This window comes from Odontomachus brunneus, unplaced genomic scaffold (genome assembly GCF_010583005.1).
Source record: "Odontomachus brunneus isolate Ranch 3 - 2012 unplaced genomic scaffold, Obru_v1 Obru_scaffold_059, whole genome shotgun sequence".
Classification (NCBI taxonomy): domain Eukaryota; kingdom Metazoa; phylum Arthropoda; class Insecta; order Hymenoptera; family Formicidae; genus Odontomachus; species Odontomachus brunneus.
In genome coordinates, this window is record NW_022639509.1 from 1,253,736 (window position 1) to 1,261,526 (window position 7,791).

Genomic DNA, 7,791 nt, shown 5'->3' on the forward strand with positions numbered 1-7,791 from the left:
AAAGGAGCGATCCGATAACCAGCGGTGGAAAATGTCGCCGCACGTCCGCGCGATTCTTTTCGCCGCGACACAGTCGGCTCGTCCCCCACATTCGCCCGTATAAAATGTCACAGTCGTTTCGCGACTGGCACGCTTATCATTCGGCGTGTCGATTCGTACGTCCGTCCTCCACTCCCCCGCCCTCCCTGCCTTATAGAAGAGAGTCGATTTACGTGTCCTAGTGGTCGCATAGAAAGGCGGCCGAACGTCCGTGTGCTCGTCCGCGCGCGTGTGTTGCGTGCCGGCTGATTGCGTCCGTAATTAGGGATCGAGCGGAGATCTGGCACAAATGCAAATCCCGCGAAATCGAGCGCGGAGTTAAACTGCGATTTTCGACCGATGAGATTTATCGCGCGGCGAGATCGAGCGCCGGAAGATTAATCGCGAAGTTAACATAGGACTAATCCACTCGCGTTGATGCCCTTGAGATTATCCATACCGTTCGGTCGCGTGAAATATCGGGAATAAAACGCGCGTGCGCCTCTCGTCATTTCCTAAATCATAGTTAATGGTTCTCTAGTCGCGAGAGATTTGTTAAAAAAAAAAAGAGAGAAAAAAGCGAGAGCCCACACTCTCGTGTGACAAATGCGACAAAGGCGGGGCGAAAATACGCGAAGCGAAAGTAAACGCGGATGAAATTGCTTTTCCCAAAAACGCGATATTACACGATATCTCCCAGGTAAAAATTGCAGTGTAATCAGAGCTCTTTTCACAAAGAACGATTTTTCGAAAGCCCATTCGTATGGATTTTTCCTCTTTTGTTTCTCATTTTTCGTCACTAAGCGAGCTCGATCAGCTTCATTAAACCCGAATCGAAATTTGGATTTCACATTGGCTCTGTACAAATCCTGCCGAATTTAGAGGACGCTGTACAGATATACTTTGTTCTGATAAACTGTCGCTCTGATGCTATTTTCTCTGTGTTGAATTGTCACTGAAAGTTGGACGGAATTTGCAAGGGTTAATGTGAATGGACATTTCGCGTGGAGAACAATGAGGCTATTTGTGATGTGGCGAAGGATGATGCATAACGGTCAAACGTCGCTCTTGTCAGCTATTTCTGCTTACGATTCGAGAGGAATTAATTTCCATTCGACTCACGTTCGACGACTAGATACCGCGAGTATAATTTCCGTTATTACGGAGACATGATCGCGTATCATGTGTTATAATGTTCGGAAATGCGTGGCAGCGATGCGGCGGCGTTGCTCGCGCTAATGCCAATAATTGTAAGCCTCTGCTTAAGCCTAGATTATATATGCGTCGCTTTTTCCAGCGATAACTGGACCGCCGGCTCGTTAATTATCGGCTGGCGGCAAAACGACACGAGCATCGGGGATGTGTCGCGCGTGCACTTTTGCACGCTTGTCGCACTTCTCGTATTTCCTTTTTTCCCTTTTTCACGTTATCGTATCCATTTGTTCGCCCACGCCTGATATACAATTGCAGCACGTATCTCGTTACACATAAAATATACTTTCTTTTTTTCGCTATTAATTCGTAATTGCGTTCGTACAGGTTTACGCAAGCTATCGATAGAATCCGGCGCGTATAATCTAGGTTGTATATCATATAGAAAAACTGACACGGCTTCGCGCGATACACACACGCATACACACATACATATGCGTACGTAGGACAGATATAACTATCGCATCGCATTATTCATTAAAAATCGCGATACGAATTACGAGTAAACCCGTAGGCAACGTGGGAAACTGATTAAAGGTAATGAGCGCACCGGGATAATTGGGCACGTCGTTGTTACGAAATGAAAATGAACGTGGCCCGGGTAAAGTAAATGTTGATGGAATGTTTAGCAGTTCGACCCTCCCGGCGAAAAATACTCGCTAATTACGCCGACAAACGTACGGTACGTGTTGAATCTCGGCGTTGCACGATTTCGCGTTGATACGTGAGCGCACACAGTTACGCACGCGCGCGCAAAGAAGTTTCCACAATTGTCAAGAATTAGATAGTGCTCTCGGAGAGAAAGAGCATTCTATCAAACGAGGCGCTCTACACGCGTTGCGATTAATTAATTACTCACGAGACGTCCGAGACGTATACCATATGCGAGCTGTACACCGCGATTTGCGACACCCATTTAGTGTCTTCGTGACAGTTCGATGAGCCTTTTATGGCCCTAATTACGCTGTCATTCGTCATCCGCGCAGTTATCAGACTGATCATCGCGCACAAAGCACGCATCAAATCGACGCGTTTGTTCTCGAAATTACGAGACGTCACTTGGATATTATAATCCATTCTGTCGTGTCGCGACCAGTCTCAAAATCGGAAGCTCGTTGACATTGTCCCGCTGGATAATAACATCGTACATAATCGGCATTATATTGCATTTCTCTCTCTCTCTCTCTCTCTCTTTCTCTCTCTCCCTCTTCTCTTAACGATTCGTATGCCAATCCGCGATCGCGATCGCACTAAAATTTCGCTGGTAGACGACGATTACGAGCGCGAAAAATGGCATTGCCGACGCCAAATGCTGATAAATGAAGTCCGCTCGCGTCCTGTTTCGCCATTTAACATCATTGCTTTCTGTAATTGTCTCGGAAACCAACCGTCAGCGGAACGCTGACCGCGATTGGAACGGTGGCGCGGCTTTATAACGTTGCCGACACGTGTCCGACCATTTAACACGAGCGTTCAACGTCGATGACAATCCGTTAATTTTCCGTGCAAAGACGCGTATATTGTCACGCGATATACCATATTTGACGACTAAGACCTAATGACTTCGAACATACACCATTAGTTTATATCTCACAAATAAATTTTCAAGTATTTCTCTTCAGTGTAAGATTGTTCACTGTGAAGAGAGAACAAACGTTTTCTTTCTTTTCTCACCCCGGGAACAACAATAATATATTCCGTATTGGTGATATCTATGATTCATCCTGGAGCGAATCCGCGAATCTCTTATCAAATATTGTTATCGGCACAATGTTCGTGCTATCACGCTAGCAGATAAAAGTTCTCTTAAAAATCTCCGACGAGAAGTCGGACAAGCACGGGCATATAAAGGGGGTAGTGCGCTTCGAGACTTTTATGCAGCGTGGAACGCCATAACGCTCTGTCTTCGACCGTGCTGTTTCGTGGCCTGTGATTACGCGACCGCGTGCGCAATTCACTCGACTGCCTTGCGAACCGTTGAAGCTGAACTTACCGGACAGATACACACACACACGTACATACATTCTTTCTATATACACATATTTTCTCTCTCTCTCTCTCTCTCTCTCTCTCTCTCTCTCTCAGCCGAGGACCGCCCGAAACTAGTACGTTGCCTCGCGTCTGAAAATCGCGAGATTCGTATGCGGCACTTTGCGTTTCGTATAAACGCCCGTCGTTCCGCATAATCGCGACTTTTGCTCCGAACTTCGTCCTGAACGCTCGCGCGAATAAACAGAGCGACGACGAGCCAGTTTCGGCCAGTTTGCGCGTGCCCGATTCATTTTATGAGCTTTAACCTAGGCTGTGCGCCGCGAGGACAGCGAAATCGGAAGGCGAGATCGCGACTGGGAAAGGCTATTTCGCCGCTACTTCGATAATGGAGAAATTCCGGATGGTACTTTTTGATTAGAAGATATAGCGCGCGGAGTGCCGTCGGGGGTAAACGTGTCCTGGAAAGTCTTAATAACGCGAGATATTTCGTGCATGTGGTGTCTCTTTTTGCAAAATGAAATCTCTCCCACGACCAATCAGGTCGCGATCTTAGCGAAGAACAAACCTGGTGTTCAACGCCGGTCGAACGGAAAACAATGAGTCTGTAAGTAATCCGCTCACGTGTGCGTGTGTGCAGTGCATGTACGCGCGAAAATACAACAAAAGGAAACGTAGCCGTGAATAAACACAGCGGTATAAACAACAAATGAATCTAACCGAATCTCAGTGGAATAGGGGAGACCGGGGACTTATTAAATATCCCATATTTCAGAATTTCGAAGTTGCAACTTTTCAAACAATTAATTGTAGTAATGCTCGTTACGATCTTGTTAACCGTATATTTTGTTATGTAATAACTTAAATGCAAGCACGCAGCAACCATCTTGCCATCTGGCCATCTTGCCTTGGTATTGAGTTCAGTTGCCCAGTAGCGTAAAAGAAGGCTATATATAAAATACGTATCCTGAATAGTTCCGAGGTCTCCGCGAGAGATCTTCACAGGTCTCCTTTAATTATGGGTCAATTTTACTTCGTAAACTTATATTCATATATCAGTGATTTTATGAGTAAAAATTTTATTATCCAAAATAGAGAATATATCCTACACTTGCAAAAAATCTTATTCTAGCTAGTAACACGTTGTTTAACTTTATTTACTCACGATGGAGAATATTAACACAAAATTTCGAGAGGCTCAAAAATTTACTTTATTACTATTAATCAGATTTTTCTATTTTTAACTATAACATTATTCCGGTTTGAATAAAATTTAGAAAAAATTATTTACGTTCTAAAAGGACCATTTCGCGATTTTATATCCATTGTATTCGCTCTAGGTTCAGTCTGCCCTATTTAATAATTTTAGGTGGTTCTATTGAGAAACACGCGTGTGACTTTTTAGATATATTGCTTGAATAAATGAAACGTTAAACCGTTCGTGTCTACTTGCATACAAACGCGACAGGATGTTCTTGATTTCAGCTACTAATTTTGTGCAAAATCCGACAAAATTGCGCATTGAGCGTGTCGCGTATCCGGCAGCGCAAGCACAGATTTACGACGCAGTGATTATAATTAAGATAAACAAATGGCAAGCTCTACGCGTCTCTCACCGACAGAGCGGGAAAGAGGAGATACTGTAGGAGACTGAAATTTCCAACAGCATAGATCTTCCCATTTCTTCCACGATAAGACGAGCTAATCTGACTTCCTGACGTATCTAAAAATAGCGATGTAACTTAAGTAACGGCCGAATGAAAAAGAAATATCGAATTCGCGCGCTGATACTCGAATTTATTCGAATTAAATAAATGCCACCTTCACACGATCCTTACGTAAGCAACCTTGGCTTTTTTCTCCTTGTCTCTTGTTGATTTCTATAATGAATGACCAAGGCCGGGCATTATTAATCGTTATTCGGCGCGAGAAGCGTTGCGATCGATGTTACACGGGCGAGCTCGGGCAGCGGGTTGTACGGCTGTTGGAAATTTTGATGTCGAAATGCCCTTTCCCGAGCAGAGTTCTTTTTTATCGACGCCTGTTACCCAAGAGCTCGTCATGCCTTTGTGCAAATTCCCTTTCTATTCTTCTACAAACCTCTTATATGAATCGCATATTATAATATATCACTGACGAATTATATTTTCTTTTTATTGCAGGTAAGCGTATTAACCGAAAAATTAGACCAGTTAGATTGGCGAGCGACTAACGAGAGGGTAACGTACATCTATTGTGTGTTATTTAACAATGATACTTCACAATAATTTGGCGAAGACCGCAAAATTATATCTAAAATAAATCACTTTGTCTTATCACGCGTACGAGAAGATTTGCTTTGTTCGGCCTTGTGTGACTTGTGTGAAAGAAAATTGAATTATTAACATGCACATTTTTTCGATTAAACTTTCTCACACGGTTTCTTCAAAGAGAGATTTTATTGATTAATTAATATTTTCAACGTGTCGTTTGTCTCGTCATCGCTGAATTATACGTATTGGCAAATTTTACAATCAGAACAGAATAAGACATACGTTGTCGAGACACGCGGTTTCTAGATGATAACACGCGTACTCGTGTCGCGGATTAATTTATTTAAGCAATAATTTTGCGAATTCATCGCGTTACCGACAGAGCCGCCGGGCAATTTCGCTTGTGTAGCTCGTTCTCCGATGGCGCCACCAAATCCTACGGTCCGATCATCGTTTGTCAGTTATCGATCTTCGTACAGGTCTTTTCATCCTCCACGGGCGTCGACACGCAGGCGCTCACGTGTCGTGTGATAACACAGGCCGATGCATATCTCCTCGTCGCATGTGTAAGACCGATCAAGTCGACGAACGAAAACTGCGGCACCGTAGAGCTCGCAGGAAGAAATTATTCTACGTGTGCGTAAAATTTTACGCATACGGCGATATTGTCGATAAGAATTGTCCGCAATATATTACTTGGAGCGACGCTCTTTAGCATATTGGCGTACCCGAATGATAAAGATGTTAATTTTCTCGCTGCAAAGTATTTATTTACAATGGAGACTCTCTGAAATGTGCATCTCTGTTCGAATATGCATTTGAATGGACACACTTTTTACGCGTTCCTCCTTGAAGCAAACATGCTTCTTAAGATGTTCACTGCAAAAATCCAAGTGTGTTATTTTAGCTAAAAATTTTTTTACACGTTCTCATCGTTCCAAGTCACGTTATTTGACACATTTAGAGAGACGTATTGAATTATAATTTACACGTCTTAAACGTGCCGAATGACATGAGTTAAAACCGCAACAAACGTGTACAAAGAGGTTCAGTCACGCTTACGCGTTTAAAGATAACACACTTTGATTTGCAGCGTTACAACTGAGAACGATGCAATTACGATCAGGTGTGCAGAAGCATAGAAAGAAATGGTCATCGTCGACAGAGAGAATCTGCTGCGATTTACATGAATGACGGCGTTACATGCGCGTATAGTAACCGGTGAGTGAATGGAACTAGAGACCGAATCGGATTACAGCTAAAAACTGCCGCTCTAGAGAAAGTATAGTGATTGGGCACAAGAATAACTACTTCCTGGCGGCTAGAGTAGTGAGTGGCAAATCGGCCCAACTGTGACGGCAAGTCGGAGTGAACGAGCGAGCGAGCGAGTTCAGCTTAAAACCCGAATCGTCCTCCAAGCTCATTCGCTCACTCGCCGTCGTCGGGTTATTTCAATCGATCGTAGCTCGCATCTCATCTCTCATCAACGAGCACATGACCTTATTAATGTTTACGGTGGAAAGGCGATCACACGCGGTGGGAGGACGCCGCGTTTGAACTTTATGTACTTAGCTCCGCGTGCCCGCCGTCCGACGCTTTTACGTATCGGGAAAATTAAACGCATTAAATTATTAATAACCTCCAACGTGGGGGCTCCGGGGAGAAAGGGAGAGGCACCCAATCCGGGAGGCGAATTTACCCCCCGGGGGAAACTCGTCCCCTTTCTGCGTGCAGCAGCGCCCTTGTCTTTCTTATTCTCTCTTTCTCTGTCTCTCTCGACATGTGTCTCTTTCTCTTTCTCTCTCGAGGGTCCCTCGAGCGACGAGAGGTAGCATGTGACGCTCAGCTGTATGTTAAATCCCGAAATTATTACGGCTCGATGTACTCTCGGAGTGTAGCGCGCGCACGCTCGTAACGATTACACTGGCGCAGTCGTCGCACGAGGCAGCCACCCGGGGGACGATGACGACAACAACGACGACGACGACGGGAACATAGAGCTGGCCACGTGATGGCGACTCCGAAAAAAGACCGGTGCCCGAAACACAGACGAGCGATCGCCGTAGAGGGTGGGGCGCGAAATTATCAATTCGTAACGAGACGAAGGGTCGAATTAGCGTCCCGACGAGTCGAGTCGGTGGACTAGTAATAACGGTGAATAGTAATGACTGGCTTTGACCGAGAACGAGGGGAGAGATGAGTGCGAATCGTACGGTTTCGCATCTCAAGTCCGTGTTTTTACAAAACGCATACTTCTCCCGCGTGACTTTAACAAGTTGAAGGAAAGAGTAACAATGTATTAGCCGCGCGCTACTTGGGG

At 44.8% G+C, this 7,791-nt stretch overlaps 1 long non-coding RNA gene across 2 annotated transcripts in view; it reads left to right on the top strand.

The window, feature by feature from the left end:
* LOC116845985 overlaps nt 1–7,768 on the top strand; it is a 77,828-nt gene extending 70,060 nt beyond the window's left edge. For both annotated transcript variants that reach the window (XR_004378376.1, XR_004378375.1), the window contains exon 4: nt 5,382–7,768. This is a non-coding gene — a long non-coding RNA (uncharacterized LOC116845985). The remainder of the gene's footprint in view (nt 1–5,381) is intronic.
* Nucleotides 7,769–7,791: the final 23 nt, after the last annotated feature.